Consider the following 17,566-nt stretch of genomic DNA (forward strand, 5'->3'; position numbering starts at 1 on the left):
CTATTAGGCCCTCAAATTAGTCCTGAATCCAGAATCTGGCCCCTGCTGTGACTGAGTTTGACACCCCTGTTCTAGAACTTTGTTCCATCTCCATTCAGGATCTCTGGAGCTCAGTCAGAGTGACCATCAGGTTCTTGGTCTCCTCTCACACTAACGCCCTTCTCCCCTGGGCGACCAGCTCTTGAAGAGTCCTGGTTGGTCCAAACTTCTTCCATGTGAAAATCCTGGAGGCCACTGTTCTTTTGAGAACCTTCAGAGCAGCAGAAATGTTTCTGTAGGCTTCCCCAGATCTGTGCCTGTCAATAATCCTGCAGCTCTGCAGCTCCTCTGACCTCATGGCTTAGTTTCTGCTCTGATATCATTCTCAGCTGTAAAGCCTTCTAAAGAGGTGTGTGCCTTTCCAAATTCAAATTTAGCACAGGTGGACTCCAGGTATGGTGTAGAAACATCTGAAATGGGAGGAGCCTGAGCTAAATTCACAGAGTTGTTGCAAAGGGTCTGAATACTAATGTCAATGTGATATTTCACTTTGTCATGATGGGCTACTGAGCATAGATTAATGAGAATAAAAATGATGTTTTTTTACTGTAGCATCAGGCTGCAACGTAACAAAACGAAAAAAGCAAATAGGGTCTGAATGCACTGAACTTGCCACCAGATCAACCATTAGAAAGACTCAGCTGCCGTCGCCAGGCTTTAACCTATACATAAATCTAACACCAAATGTCAGTTTTAAAGACTTTGTACTCAAATGTCGGGATTTGGACCCAAACAGATCAACAATCTCACTAAATGCACATATGCTTGTGTTTTTTTTAACTGAAAAATGTCGTCTAAAGGGTTCGGTTACCCTCAGAATTATGAAGGTTGACACCCTGACATGCAAAATGCTCAGAGTAAGTCTGAAGGCCTGAAGTAGCATCCATCATCTTCATCCACTCCATTTCCCATTCTGCCATTACCCACTTAAATGAGGTAAGTTCAGCCTTTTTTTGTTTGCTTCTTACTTATGTAACCCTAAAGTTCTAAATAATAACCTTCTTTGTCTTATTTCCATTATAATCCATGTGTTTTGTCTTGCTTATGTCCTCCAGTGTCTGCCTTTAGCTCTCCACACACCTCGGTTTATCTCAGTCAGGATCACTGACCTGGAGCATTCCTCCTGATTTGTTTTTGAGAAAGATTAAGAGAGAAGCAGCTCCTGTACCAGAGTATTTGTGATTGTTTGCAGAGCTTCTCAGTGTGGAGGTGAAGAGCTCATGTGGTCGTGTTGTGTCGTGCTTCATTAAAGCAGGGTTCTCCTATAGAGCCTTGATAACTGACAGGTGTGGTCATGTTCAGGTGTTGGAAATGTTGCTGTTGTACAAAAGTTCTGGAGAAAAACAGAATAAAATGTTGTTCAGTCCTGATGCATGAGTCTGGTCTGTTTTCTCACTGGTGATGTAAAAGGGTTAACGACACTCTGCTGACACCTAGTGGTCTTAGTGTGTACAAACAGGATAATTCACCTTTCAGCTGTGGATTTGAGCTTTTACCAACAGCCTAGGGTCATTTTACATGTGATTTTCATCTTAAGTACAACCATTTGAATATATTTTATTATAAGTTTTGTGTATATTTTAACATCGTGAACAAAAAGGGACGTCTCATATTGTTTTTATTTGACAAATTCACTTTAATATAAAAGAAAGCAATCAAAAAGCAATCAAATTATCATAAATGCACACAGTAAAAATAAACTATACAAGTAGTATGGAAGCCCACAAGGGTATTCATCTGTACATTTTATTTCTTGTGAAAAGTAGTAAATTTTAGGCGTTTTCTTAAAAACTAAACTTACTATCATATCATCTGAGAATATTAGTGTTTGTTTTCTTTGAGTAAATTTACTTATTTTCTTGAGATCAGCCTAATTATTTTGTTATCTTAACATACTGGCTCTTATTTTCTGTGACAAGGTAATTCTATAACCCCAATTCCAAAAAAGTTGGAACTGTGTAAGAAAAACAGACATTTCATCACTTTGCCTCACTAAAATGCTCCTTTTATACTCAGTCATGTTACTGACCTGCTAACTATTAACCTAACTGGTTGTCCCTTCAGCTGTTTTCCATTAGTACCATAATGGTACCTACTGTATTTTTTAAATGTGCTGTTGACATCGAAATCAAAATAAGTTAATATTTTTCATGAAATGGTCAAATATCTCTAAACTTCTGATATTTATTTCATATTCTTATTGTTGACAAAATGTGGGTTTATCAGACTGGACAATCGTTTCATTCAGCTTTTGTTTAAATTTTACACAACAGCCCAACTATTTTGGAATAAAGGTTGTAATTTTATTTTTTTCATATACAAGTTAACTTCTTATATGCCAGCTTTGTTATTGCCTTGTTGGATGTATGGCCAGGTAGGGCTTCCATAAACCCAGCCTTCATATGGATGGTACGAGCTATTCATCTTTCATTCATTAATGTGAAAGAACTATTGTGTCTGTCATATTCTACTAACTATGAGAAGCCTGTTAGACTAATTTTACCTACCTACCTATTAAAAAACATCCATATGGAAGCCCATTTCCACCACTTAAAAAAGAAAAATTATCTAGGTTAGGCAATAAAAAAAAGATTCTAAAGTCATGATTATGAGATAAAAAGTCAAAATTATGAGATAGAAAGTCATAAACATGAGTTAAACTGTTGAAATTACGAGATAAAAGTAATAATTATGAGATAACAAGTCAAAATTATGAGGAAAAAAGTCAAACTTCGAGAAGGTTTTATCTCATAATTTCGACTTTCTCTCTCATAATTTTAACTGTTTATCTCATAATTATGACTTTTTTTATGATTTTTTTTTTTTTTTTTTTAGAATTTTTCTCACTTTCACATTTTCTCTTCTATTTGGCGGATATGGGCTTCGATATATCCATGATAAAATTAAATTTTTTTCGCCTTTTTGTCCCTGCGGGAATAAAAATACGGAAGAGTATTAGGGCCACTGAAAAAAATTTTTGAGACAAATTTTTTGTTTTTCAATTCTGAGATTAAAGTCAGAATTCTGACTTTAATCTCACAATTGAAAAAAAAAATTTGTCTCAAAATTTTTTTTTTCAGTGGCCCTAATACTCTTCCGTAGGGGGAATATGTGCTAAAAAAATATATCGATTTTTTTTTACTTCGTAAAATAACGTATTTTTTAAACATCAATGTTAAGTAACCTATCAAATATTCCTCTAATTTTACAACAAAAACTTTACAAATAATCTTCATGCATTTATTTCACTGGAATCTTGTCATCACCCAATTATTTATAATTGTATTTTTGTGTATTTTTTTGTAGTTTAAGTGAAGACGACTATTTCAGCGTTAAAAAATAAGTAGATGGAGATGTTCCCATGATGCACCTCTCCTGTCCGTGCACCTGTGCAGCTGTCGTGAGTGGCACGCGGACGCGGTGGTAGCAGAGCGAGCGAGGGCGGCTACACGGAGGAGTTTCATCGGTTTAACTCCTGATTTACGGGCTGTTGAGACGGAAAATCCAGTTAAATCAGGTCAGTTCTTCTTCAGGAACGCCAAAGTAACGTATGTATTTGTTTTGCATTTGTTTAAATATGATTAAACATTTTAAATATGAGCTAGTTTAAAGTCTGTTTGTATGGTCAGGGCCTTTTAAGTGCACGCGCGCTCTAATCAGTCCTAACGGTTCTTTTTTAAAACATGAAAACCGTTGGTGAAAGTTGTAGTTTTCTGTCGCCATTTTTACTCATAAGAATTTTGTTTTCCTCATCAAAAAAGATGGTTCAATTCGATCGTGCCGTTTCCTAAGTCGTGTCCAGCGTTCTGAAAAAATAATCAACTATAAAATGATAATTTATGTTTTAAGGTATATTAAACGTTTGTGTAGTTTTTCTCAGGCTGTTTTCGGTTTTTGGGTGTTGCTCAGAGATGTTCAGTTGAACCAAACCTGTTTTTTTTAAGACTGCTACCTGTCCGCACCCGTCCTGTAGGACTGGATGCTCCCATCTCCACAAACCAGTTCACTGAGTTGTTTTATTATTGCTCTGGAAATCTTTTAATGAAGGCTACTGCAAAGTCTCCAGTCCATAGCCTAGCACATTACGAAGATGCCAAGTTAAAAAACTTATCAGAATTATTCTAATATCAGACGCATCCCCTGCTATCTGAGATCAGTTAGGCTGCCATGCTCCATTTTAGTCCTTTTTTAGTACCAGGATAGTTCTTGCTCCCTTTTTTAACCATGATTTTAGCTAGCCCATATTTTGGGCCGTCACATGTTAGGACCACTTCTGATTTGACTTGTTTTGGTCTTTGAGGGCAAAAAAAACCCTCATATGAAAAATGCTTACGACCAAATAAAGTTAATTCACAAACTAATTTTTCAAAAATTGCACTAGCAGTTACATAATTATGAGATTCATGTAAAGATATTTTGAAATGCGTGGGTAAATAGCAGAATAATAGAAGATTCTGGCACTTGCTTCCATTCAATTTTTAATTATCATCCTTAAAACTCTGAAAAGGACAATAACAATGAAGTCAAGCTATTGAAAATGCTGATCTTTAAGCATTTCACGGTCAACATCACTGTCTTATTTACATTTATAAAACCTCCTAAGTAGGGATGCACAATATTGGATTTTTTTCCAATATCTTTTGGAAATATCTATTATCTATTGGATTTTGAGATGGCCAAGGGTTTTGGTCCTAGGTACTCAATATAAGGTGGTTTGTTGATTTTCAATCATCAAAATCTGTTGGCTCTAAAGGTTTTAACTTTATATTTGTGCAATTAGGACAGTGTTCAAGAGTTTGTCTGCAAGTCTTTGCTGATTAATTCCACTCCAACATACCTATCTCATGAAGTATAGCCTAAGTAGATTTTTTAATTGTCAGTGTTATGGTACTCTTTCATACTACGCTCATAAAGGTAGGATGTATTGTTTTTGAAAATAAGGCATCAAATGTAATCAAAGAATTGAAAAATGTGATAATCTTAACAGATTCAACAAATTGTCTTTGACATTAAGCCTAAGGGACATGAGGAAAATTTACAATTTGTGTACTAATGCTTAGGATTGTGTGTGTATTTGCCATAACCTCGTTCCTTCTTCAGTTGTACCCTTTCTTCTGGGTTAGCTTAAGTCTGTGGTAATCAAAGATTACTTTAAATAGCAGAGTTGCAGGGTTTTTTTTTGTTTTAACACAGGCTTTTCATCAGCCTAATTTCCTTGGCTCTTATTTTGTCCATTTGAACTGTTGACTTGCAGATCAGAGAAAAATCCTTCCTGTTTAGTTGCTTGTATTTTGCTGTGAGAGATGACAAGAATAGAAGCTAATTTAGCATTAGTTACTCGACTTGCCCTTTTAATCTACATACTGGGACACAGCTGCACCCAAAACTGAAACACTGGGTGGTTTAAACAGTTGTAAACATTGGTAACCCCGTCACGTGCCCAGTTGGCGTGTACATGTTGCTCTGGAACATTCCTGTATGGAGGGAGGAGGTTAAGGATGGAGGATAGTGGAGGTTTGAAGAGAGAGAAAGAACCGGTCTGTTCAGGTCTTGGCTCTGTCTGAGGTGACATCACCTAGACACAAATATGAAGGAACATAGAGTTCTGAAAACGCAGCTTTATCATGATAGAATTTTCCAAAATATGTGAGCATCATAGATAGCACCCAGAATGCTTTTTAGCTATCAGTACTTTTTGTGATAGTCTGTGGAAACTGATGATTTACATTTAAAGATTTCTAACAGAGGGGCTATATAATCTGAATTACAGCTGAACAATTTGGGGAAATAATCTAATTGTGATTTTTTTTCCCCCCAATATTGCGATTGTGATTAAATATGTGATTATTTCTCAAGTTCCTCATCTCATGCATTTTACAACAAAAACAAGCAACAATGTTTCTATACTATAACCGAAACAATGTTAGATTGACAGTTTTTTTTTTTAAATATCTAATTGTGATGATTTTTTACTCATTTTGCAAATTTGATATGAACTGTTGTATTAAAGGGAATGATGATTTTTATATCATTCTCTAATTTAATGAGGAAAAACATACAAAAATGAAGAAAATGTGATCTTTTTGTACACTATTTTGAAAATATGGCACTAGAATGATTGCTTGATATGTCATGTATAACATCTCTGCTGCAAAAAAAAGTTTTAAACTGGTATTTGACACAAATTTCAGGTTTAGGAAATATTGCACCTTCTGCAATTTGAACATTGCAGCAGATCATATTGCAATTTAATGTAACTTGCGATTAATTTCCCAGCGCTAATCGGAATAATTAACTACATCAAATGAAACAGATTCTTGTTAGACTGCGTTTTAACTACGATGTTACAGTTGAAGTTGTCTTTTAGCGTTATCATTCACTGAGCTCAGCTCTAGTTCCAGGTAAACAAAATAACAGGTGCTTTTCAGATCCCTAAAACGATAACCCAGCAAGTCACTTTTTGCACGTCTTCCTTATCGATCAATCTGTCCCAAACTTTATGCAACAACAGAAAAAAAACCTCCTGAATGTATAGATTTCCCTTTCTCCAGATGGACAGCCGTCTGAGAAACACTGAACCAAAGCCAGAGATGTCTGGGGTCCTCACAGTTGTTATGGTACACCAGCGTTTCCGAGTGATGGGTCTGCAGGTGAAGATCCGGTTTGTGACAGGCAATTGAAACCAGCAGTGAGTTATTGGAAACATGTCTCTGTTGAATGAATTTACAGAATTTGAACAGCAAATTCTACAAACGTCACATGCTGTGTTTTGTGCTGCAGGCAAATTTAAAGAGATGTTCATGAAATCATGCTGTCAGGGCTGTATCTCAAACCCTGCATGCTCTGTCTCTGGTTTACTGGTCCGACCACATACTTCACATTGTTCCTCTGTCCTAGTTAGTGACTCAAAATATTAGTGTCATTCCTGGGTTATGATTGAAGCTTTTAGATGTTTCTTTGTCTAACATGTCACTGTGGATGGGGTAGCATTGGGATTTTTGCTTATGAGTGACAGTCGCTCTTAAGGGGATATTTTTACTAACAGGATTAGTGAGATTTGAAGATAATTTCTTTCAAACTAGCAGCTGAAAAAGTATTTCTTTGGTTTTCAAATGTAAACTTAAGCACATCCTCACCCCCTGCTTGTTGCTGGTTCACAGGTGGACAAGTAGACATAAGAGGAAAGTGGTGGCTGTTTCGGGATAGATGAGTGCTGCTGTGTGGATTAGACTTTAGCATCAAAGCAGCAAAAACAACAAAAATATGTGCTAGGGTTGTCACAGTACCTGAATTCTGAAGTAAAATTTGAATTGGAAAAACATATAAGTGGCAATCACCCAATATGGGGTATTTTCCTGTTTTTAATGATCACCAATTGCAGGCAAACTCCTGCAAACTGTCTAAATTGTACAAAAAACGTTGGCAATTTTGCTTCTAATTTTTGATGGTTTCCTCTCCAAACCAGCTGTCTTGTGAAATGCAGGTTTTAAAAAAATCTTTTTAATAGTTTTTAATCCTGTCAAACATTAAATAACATGTGGTATTCAAAGTATTAAAGTAGCAGACATGTTGACAACCTGAGTATGTGGTGGAAGGGTATTCACACACGCATACTTCCTAATTGTTGCGACAGCAGCAACTACCTTTTGAAATTTACTGGTAAAGCCTTTATTCCCTCCTGCTGTGTTTTTCCAATATGACTGGTGCTCTAAAGCTTTAAAACATGGTTTGTGCAGGTACTCAAAAACTTAAGACTTAAATTAGATTTTTAAAATCTAAGGCCAGAAAATGTCCTTAATTTTCTTGTAGTGTTTCCTGTAAAAAGACTGTTCTTGGGTGGTAGAGATGACCATCCTGCCCTGCCTCTTTCTGTATATTTTGATTTTTTTGTCCCAGCTTTTTTGTTTGGACTTTGTTCGTTGAGTAAAAACATCACCTCATAAAGCAAAATTACAAAAACAGAAAACAGGTGTTTTGTATTCATTCATAAATTTCTCACAAATGAGGGAGAAATGCACTGAAAAAAGGCACTAACATGGTGGTGCTGAAAGTGGTCTCAGGTTGTGCATGCACTGTAGCATCACTGCCAGCCCACATGGGCATTCTGGGAGCACTTCCAGCGTGAATGTGGAAGTGCCTTTTCTAGTTCATTTCTTTCTCATAGTGAGAACTTTGTGAATGAAAACAAATTCAGTGCGCCTTATGAGGTGACGTTTTTACTCACTGAACAGCGTCCTCAATTCAAATGGGAAGTAGTTTTGAGAAGAAGGTCACAGAGGTGGGTTGTATGAGTAGTGCTGGTGTTAACTCACTGGAAATGTTGAATGGTGGGGGGTTCTGTGTTACTGAGGAGAGTTTGGGAAATTGAACTTGCAACCTATGACAGCCTCAATGACGCATCGCGCTACAGTTATAAAAATTGAGAATTTTTCTGGCTTTGAAAACTTAGGAAAATAAACAGTGTGACAATGCAAGACCTCACTTTTTAAGTTCATATGGACATTTTAGTTAAAAAATTCTGCATATGGTATCTTTAAGTAGAATTTTGCATTTCTATTTGCACCTTAAGGCTGGTCACACACTACAGGATTTACACCTGATTGGAGACAAGATTTGCCTCTGTGGACGATCATGGGGGTGTATCCTGAGTTGGGCAACTATTTTTCTGAAGAATCCTCACATGTGATGTAGGGGTGGGTATAAATATCGATTAATCGATGCCTTGAACCCCCCCCCCAATTCAATATCGATTCAGCGAATCCTCTGAATCGATTCACCTCCTGGCCATTGGGGGTCGCTGTGTGTGTGATTCGCATTGTATGGACGGAGGCCGCACTGACCAAACAACAACATACCATAACCATGTTATGTGAGGTTTATCACGATTTCCAAGAGGAAAGAAATATTATTTAAGTTTACATGCACTTTACTTTTTTCAGTGTTTATACAGAACTGTCATGTTTTTTTACTTTTGTACTCCTGAATCAACATTGAAGCATTTAAATCAATATTGAATTGAATCGATATTGAATCGTGAGGTTCTTAACAGTACCCAGCCCTAATGTGGTGTCAACATGGTTGCTTTACTGCTCCAAATCGTGTCATAGCCTCCAAGACCCAGAATTGTAAACATCAGACATGTTTGTTTATGATTCTAGGTTGCAGTGCCACCATCAGAGTACCCACAACAACCAAGTGAAAGTGAGCAGACCAGGCAGCATCACCAGTGTTAAGGGTGGCAGATCATATGTTATTTGACCTCTCACAAACGTAACTGTACCTTCATTCCAGCCAGGATTTCATCCGGATTCTTTTCCTTGTTTTATGATTTTCTCTGCACCTGTAACACATGCCAGGACAGCCTGTGGTGGAGAGACAGCAGACAGACAGTATCAGTAGTTATCCGTGTTTGTTTTTCTTCTGAAATCATGTCATCTAATGAAAAATTTCACTTTGAATTAATATTTTTGGGGGTTTATAGCCCATCAAAATGAGACTTCCATTTCATATTTATCTGCTTGCAACATCTAGAAAACAGCTGTGATTTGATGAACTGGATTACAGGCGACCACATCAGATGGCCTGATTTGAGCTGCAGCGTCTTAGATCAGATGGCTGCAACCATCACCAGTGACATTCTAAAACAGTCTTGTGTTGTGAATCTTTGCTCTGAACTGGTCTTAATTGACACGTTGTCAGGGATTATGTGTTAGATAACTTTTTGTCAAAGGTTTGTGTCAACACTCCTTTTTCCACCACATTAGTTTAGAATTGTAAGCGAAACTTCTTCCCATTCAGGTAGAGTTATGACCAGTCTACATAACAAAGAGGCTCAGCCTTTATTAGATAACAGTAATCATTGGGCACGGTAATCCAGCCAAATACCTTCCCCATACAGTCCCTCAGCCTTATAAGGTGCGTGTCACCAACAACATAACCTGAATGCTTCATACAGTGAGTAACTGAGATATGCAATCTCGTGATGATGCGTACTGCAAAGTATGTTGGGAATGTTTGGCCCTCTTTTTGCTTTTCGTGCTTTTTCTTTGATTCCAACTGGTAGGAAACTCAGAAGAGACTAGTGGTTTACAGGACATTTTTTCATAGGGTAACATTTGAAACTGCTGGCAACCATGTGTAATCTATAAGTAAAGCCAAAGATAAATGCATTGATAAGACATTATTGGTGGTTTACCATAGAGATGAAGCCCCAGACGGTCTTTAGCTACCCTCAGATTTTATCAGAGACAACTTGACAGTAATTGATCTTAATTGCATAGAGGTGAGGAAGAAAATTATGTCAGCGTGGTCATACTTTTTGGTGTGATTTGTTAATTTTGGTCAGAATATTTGGTTTGTTTACATTAATAACTAGGTGTACCTCAGCTTTGATATTCTAGTTGAAATCCCTCTTCTCTAAGGGCTGCTTTGGGCTCACTAGAACATAAGATCTGGTATTCAAGAACTCAGAAATTAATTTTAGTGTCACTGGTGGTCCACTTTGTATTCTGTAGCATGCTGCTCATCAGCACTCGAAAGCTTTGATTTAATTAGGATTATAATGTAATGAAACGTTCTTAGTTATGTCCAAACCTCAAAAATGGATCACTGTAGAATTAACAAGATGGTCCATACCTTATTTTGTCATTGAGTACTTGATAAATTGTACCCATCAATTTTTAACCAATAATTTTCTCACTCCTTATGTTTTTAGGTCACCTTTGTGTTACTTTTTTTTTGTGTTGTCATTGCCCCATTATGCTGTTGATATACTGGTCTATTTCTCTCCCAGTGTCCTAAATGAACTATGATGCTTTAATGGTTGTTTAGCCTTTTTACCCTACATTTCCTTCATTTTAACCTGCTAACTAAGTCTATATAAGTTCTGTTGTTGGACAAGATGAATTCACCAGTGCTGTTTCACTCCATTCCCAGACCCACCACAACAATCCAGGTTTCACCGTTGACCCACTTAAAACATGTCAGTGTCTGGTCCTGTTTCTCTTAGCTGTTTCTCATTTACAGATTTCAGATTACATTGTCACTTTCTCATTTTTCTCTGTCAAGATGAGTTTAATTATGCACACTTCAGTGAAACTGCTCTAAAATATTTAAAGTTAGGTCAAAATACAGCTGCAGGGTTAAAGCCAGCCTTTGTCCCACATCTTTACTGCTCTTGCATTCCTTCACTGGCCTCCTTTTTTCAAACTGATCTACAAGATCCTGTTGATTACACATGGACAGCATAAGATTGTCACGATTTTTGATATTTTGACATATTTCTTTCAAACGTCCTTTATAACAAAACTGTCTCTGTAGATCAGTTGTATTAAAAAGGGCAGAGGTTGGATGCTCTCAGTGGATGCTGGATGACTTGGAGGCAGACATAACTGTTTCAGTAGCTGTTTGCACATATTTGCTTATTTATTTAATGTGTGTACAGTGCTTAACAAATTAGACCACCACCCAAAGTAAGGTTTATGCCACAATTGCCCTAAATTGACAGAATTGGTAATTGCCAAAATATTTTTTATGTATCTGCAATAGTTAATACACCGATATATAGTAGCTCTTTAACCCAAATGATATTTTTAATGCTAAAATAGAATTATTATTATTATCCATGAATTTTAAAAATGTACTGATTTACAAAAAACCTGAAAAAATAGTAAAGCACATTATTATTTCTTGATTAATATGTCAAATTATAGTTATTTACTTGCATTCCTGAACAGAAAAATGAGTTTTAGTGGTTGGATGTTATGCTTGATTCATTTCTGACTTCTCAGAGAAGCCCAATAAGCCGGCTCAAATTTGGGTATAAAAAGGTGAATTAAGTTTGAAATTCTTCATTCCTGTTTAAAATGGTAAAATGTGGAGAGCTCACTGAAAATGAAAGAGTCTGCATTAAAGCACTTCATGATGCTGGATGGTCTCTGAGACAAATATGACAGGTGGCCTAATAAATTTGTTAAGCACTGTATGTCTGCTCATTGTCTGCTTATAACTTTAATTGTGCTGCTGCCTTTCTTGGCCAAGGCACCTTAGAAAATAATTTTTTTATCTTAAGGTTTTTTTGGTTAAATAAAGGTTGAATAAAATAGAAAAAATACATTTTTAAACAAAGCTTCTACAAGTAAGTGTTACCATGATTTTTTTCCCCCAATTCAGACAGTGTGCAAAAGACTGCATGTTTTTTTTCAATAATTTAAAACATAAAATCGTTGATACTGGGTGCTAGGACTCAGCCTATGTTTTTGTTGCTGTGGTATGAAATCGTCTATGATGTTTGATTTTTACTGGATTGATGTCAGATTTAAAAATCTGGTACTGTTCCAGCTTTGAAACTGCACTGCCTCACCAGTCTCCTTTATTTCTACTCCTTGTCTCCTTATTTCATGAAATCTTCAAAACCATGGCCCTTTAACAGTTAGCAGATACATGAAGCTGAAAGAAATGCACTTGTTCTTATGACTGATCTGCCCTGGTTTAAAAATCTCCGTCTGGACTGAAACCTTGCTTAGAGGGTAAAAATAGCCAATGTTTTTTCCGTCTGTACCATGCAGCCCAGAGTAAATTGTGCCTTTTCAAGTCAATCTTTGTTTTTTCCACACCATGTGCTGTGGTCAGTCTCTGGAGCATGCCAGAAGCACCTCTCTGCTCTGTTCTATTCAAGATGCAGAGGAGTGTTTCCAGCACAGCCTCCACCAGCGTACACCAAGCTCAACACAGCAGATTGACCCAAATAGGGAGACGCACACGGGAATGCACAGAGCATCCAGCCAATTAAAAAAAACATGCCCAGACTGCCAATAGTATATTCCATTTTTATATCAACATTACATCAAAAACAGGAAGCAAATGAACAGCAAATTAACCTTACAAACAATTAAACATGCTGTTTGTATGCTGTTGTTTGTATTCCCATGTGTTCTTGTGAACTCAGGGTCCATCTGGCTGGGCTGGGCTGTATTCAGCTTCAGAAACGAGCCCAGAAGGTGAGGGGAAATGCTGTTGGTCCAGGCAAAACTGTTGCACAGACAGAGGGCTGCAGACATGGACCCAGTGGGAATTAAGGGTCAACCATAACGCTGCCTGATGAGCAAGAGTTGATTCTGTTACGCCTCCTTGGGTGCAGCATCAACTCTTCACAAACAAACCTGGTGTTATCTGTACCCATGACGCGTCAGTTTGCTTGTCTGGTCTATTTCTATGAAGGAAGAAATGGAACAAAAATTGGAACAATTTCTCCTCTGTAGATTTCGCATTACATTGTCCATTTTTATATTCCCTGTCTGTATCATTTTAATAATTCATGCTTCAGTGAAACTGCTCTAAAACATTTAAAGTTGGGTCAAAATACAGCTGCTGGGTTAAAACCAAACTTTGTCCCACATCTCTACTGTCTTTCACTGGCCTCCTTTTTTAAGATAAACTGCACAATTGTTGCACTCTGCTTCAGAAACAGGCCCAGAGGGTGAGGGCATATGATGTTGGTCCAGGCTAAACTGTGGCACAGACAGAGGGCTGCCAACATGGACCCGGTGAAAAATGAGGGTCAACCATGGCGCTGTATGCGATAAGCAGTATTTGTTTGTTTTGCCTCTTTGGGTGCAGATAATCAAACAGAAGGCAGTTTTTTCTTCTTCTGGTTGTATCATTCATCTGCTGAAAAGAAATCACTTCCACTTCTTGTCACCGTCATGTTGACAGAGCCGGCCGGCCTGTTTGGTGGGGTTAGACACTGTTGCTCTTTCTTTGAGCCCCGCCCAGATACCTGCCGGCTCTGATATGCACCAGTCTGACAGGCAGCTCATCAGTCAGGTGTGTCTCTGCTCTCAGTGAGACTCTGAGGGCTCATGGGAGATTTTCAGAGGACTTTTTGATGCTGAAGGGGCTTCAGGAGAAAAATCCGTCTTTTTAAAGTGATTTTTCTTTTTCAGCAGGAACTTTGAGGGGGAAATCTTTCAGCTCTGCGACTGTTTTAAAAAGGTTCTGTCCGTGGAGTACAACAGGAGCAGTAGCCTGTTGGAAATCAGGCCATCACAGGTGTGTTCATTTGTTACTGTGTCGCCAAGTTTACTAGCTTTTAATTATTGCTCTCATTTCCTGTTCTGTTCTACTTTAATGCCCCAGATTGACTTCCGTTTACTACTGCATTTTTATTTTACGTACAGTCATTTTTGTTGAAGATATTGATGGAGCTGAATTATGTTTCATAAACCTGCTTGGCTACGGAAGTGAAGGTTTAGGATGTTTACATCTGGTTATAATACATTTGTGTTGCTGGGAGAGTCAGTTAAAAAAAACTGTGAAATGTTTAATTTAAAGATACGAGTATAATAAAATTGATCAGAATCAGAAATGGAAAACGCAATAAAGATGGGCAGAAATATTCACAATGGAAACATGTACTTCCAGGCTACATACACATAGCCTATATTTGATTCAGAAACAGGGTTGTCAAACACCAGAGTTTTAAACTTTGTTATAATATTAGTCAATGTCAAGCAATTACAATACTTGTTTTAAAGCCACAACCAAATAAGGTGGATGTCCTAGACTCTTAATATTTAAAAATTTTTATCAAAATCTCAGGCAAATTCCTGGACATTGTCTTGATTGCCCAAATACACTGGCAAGTATTTTATTTACATCTATTGGTGCAGCTTAGACAGTGCTATCTTTCTATCTTGATAGCATCTGGTAAAAATGTCCCTCTGGAGGTTCATAGTTCTTTAGTTCTTCTAGATATTCTCAGTCAGCCTGAAGTCATCGGGTGTCCAAAAAGATCAAGTAATGACATTTTTGACCTCAGTAATGCATTGAAATATGTGTTCTCCAGTTTGTATTGCACAATGGGTTTGAGTAAGTATTTGAAGTTTTACTTGTTTTAAAGTCTTACAGCAAGGATAAGACTTCACCCCTCCTCTGAACTGGTTGTTTGTCTAAATAATCCTAAAGTGAGTGGTGCCAATGGATGACCTTTCTACAACCATTCAGAGCCACCTCAATCAGAAAACATTAACATCAAACATGTCTGAATGTTTATGAGTCCAGATGGGCAGCCTCTGACAGAATAGCTATGATAGCCAATGAGAGCAGCCAGGACAAGAAGAACTACCATCCGGATACTGCACAATTTTACAGCTCGCATACATAAATTTGATTGTGCAGCGAGACAAGTGGAGTATCAAAAGACAACCAGCTAGTGGGATTATAGAATTATCATGCAAGACAATAGGGACAATAGCTGACCTCCGTTTTTGTTATTCTGCTGAAGTCACGTTTAATCACAAGTCTCTGTGAGATCTCGTGTCCGTGGAATATCCACTGTGAAATCTGCAGTCTGGGTAAATCATTCAGTGTTTATGTTTAGAGGGTTATAATCACTATAAAAACCAGTTGAAACTGTCGCTATGTCCATGCTTTTCACAGTTGGTTAAGATTTAAAATAGGGATGCCTAATGTTATTGGTATCGTCAGATATGAACGATATTTACAACCAATATTAAACTGGCCTTTTCAGCTGTAAATATTGGCCTTACAAACAAATAAGTCAGTGGAGTTTTAGTCTACACTAAAAGACGACATCAGCTGAAGTCTTTGTTTTATAGGACTAAAATTAGTTAACTTGTTTATCCACAAACTATAAATTTTGGTTTTTCAGGACTGATGTTTAAGGTCTGAACTAGGTTTGAATATCTGTGTTGGTGTCAACTAAAATTAATTCGAAGATATCTGCATATTTAATGCCAGCAAAAAAAAGCAACATCCTGCATCCCCGACATACCAATAAAGTCATCCTGCAAGGTTAATAAACAGTTAATATGTTTGGTCTGAGTAAACTTGGATAATTTTGTGTTTTAAGTCCAACAATCTGAATGTATCATTTATAGATATTTGATTTTTTACATTTTCTATCTTGGTAAATTGCCAAATCAAAAGTCATCTTGTGACGCTTTACAAATAAAGCAGATCTGGAAAGTATCTTAGAAAATCCTACAACAAACCTAACATGAATCCAAATATAAGCAAGAACTGTCAACGGTAGCATAAAAATCTCCTCTATGACAGGAAGAAGCCTCAAGCAGAATTAGACTTATTGGTGGAAAGCCATCTGCCTCAACCTGCTGAGTCATGAATGTTGCATATGGGAGAAATAAAACACAGAGATTGTTTGCAAATCATAATGATGTGATAATGGTTGCTATGCAAAAGCAGAACCTTCCTCCGCCATCTGCTCAGGCTTTTCAAAACTTTCGGCTGGAATTTTCAAATCAAGCACTTCCTGTTGGCGGCCATTTTCACCTGCTGGGTGAGAAAGAGGAATGTTGACGATGGAGGGAGTGAGGGAGGCGGATCTTTTGTCTGTGGTTTCATCCTCATTATGCATTCCTTTGTTTTTTGTTTGACCCACATGACTAAGAGCTTTTCAGGTTTTTAAAGCTGAAGGAAGTTTTCAATGCTTATGTCAGTATTTGTGTATTTTCCTGTGGGGGGTTAGGGAACAGGTTTTCCTATGTTTATCAAACTTAAGTGTAGCTTTTAAATGCATTGTAGTTAAAGTATTTTAATAGATTAAATTTGATTTTATAAAAAACATGGCATTAACCATCGTGTTGTGTTCAACTGGCAACAGAACTTTGGAAGACATTTTAAGATGTAGTGTCTGCCCCCTTTGTACCAAGAGAGTTGTCAACAGTTTTATAATATCTGAAATTTTTTTTGTATCTCTTATTGTGTTTAAGAAATGGCATCCTTAATAAAACATGGCAATGGGAGAAGTACATAAACCAAATCAGCAGTTAGTTTAATCCTGTTGATTCTGAAGAATTAAGAAAAACTTGGTTAAAGGAAATAATCCAGATGTCTGAAATATAAAGCACTCTTAAATGTACATTTTTATAACTGATGTTGCTATTTATCTCTGCAGATTCTTTATTTACATTTCAGCCATCTTTGAATATGTATTTAATTTCATAATTGAGTTAACACCTGGAAGTTTTGCAAGTTGTCTCATGAAATGCAATGAACTGCATTCCAGTGTTTACACTCTATATTTGTAAGGTCCCCTTTAAATTCAACATATACAATCATTTATCCTGAACTTTCATCTTATTGGGATTTGTTTTTTAATTTTATTTAACTTTCATGGCAGGAGCCGGTCTGGGGTGATAGAATATATCATCCCTTTATGTTTTAATTTTCATATTTAAACATTTTAAAAAGTCAGAATGACTGAGGCCAAAATCTATTTTTTCTAGAGCTGGTAAAGAATAATCAAGTAACATTAGCTGTTAGAAATGAAAGTGTAGTGCAGATTTTCAAGCTGCAGTTGGGAGAAAAAAGTGCTTTCTTGAGAACAAGGACTTTATGTTAGTAAAAATCTCACTCTCTGATTTGTCATTTAAAATGTAGCACATGGGACATTCAGTATTTTGAGGATTTACTTTCATTATTAAGAAAGCTATAGATTTTATTGCACGGTAACTGGTGATTGCTTCTTATATGGAATCTTTTAGAA

General features: G+C 36.9%; 1 protein-coding gene across 4 annotated transcripts in view; it reads left to right on the forward strand.

The window, feature by feature from the left end:
- Nucleotides 1–3,420: 3,420 nt before the first annotated feature.
- LOC121503755 (oxysterol-binding protein-related protein 7-like) overlaps nucleotides 3,421–17,566 on the forward strand; it is a 33,251-nt gene continuing 19,105 nt past the window's right edge. The window contains exons 1-2 of one of the 4 annotated variants that reach the window (XM_041778301.1): nucleotides 3,421–3,556; nucleotides 13,983–14,088. The gene's annotated coding sequence lies outside the window, so the exon portion shown is untranslated. The remainder of the gene's footprint in view (nucleotides 3,557–13,982; nucleotides 14,089–17,566) is intronic. The other 3 variants (XM_041778302.1, XM_041778304.1, XM_041778303.1) reach the window with 3 other exon arrangements.

Source organism: Cheilinus undulatus, linkage group 21 (assembly GCF_018320785.1).
Source record: "Cheilinus undulatus linkage group 21, ASM1832078v1, whole genome shotgun sequence".
NCBI classification, from domain to species: Eukaryota; Metazoa; Chordata; class Actinopteri; order Labriformes; family Labridae; genus Cheilinus; species Cheilinus undulatus.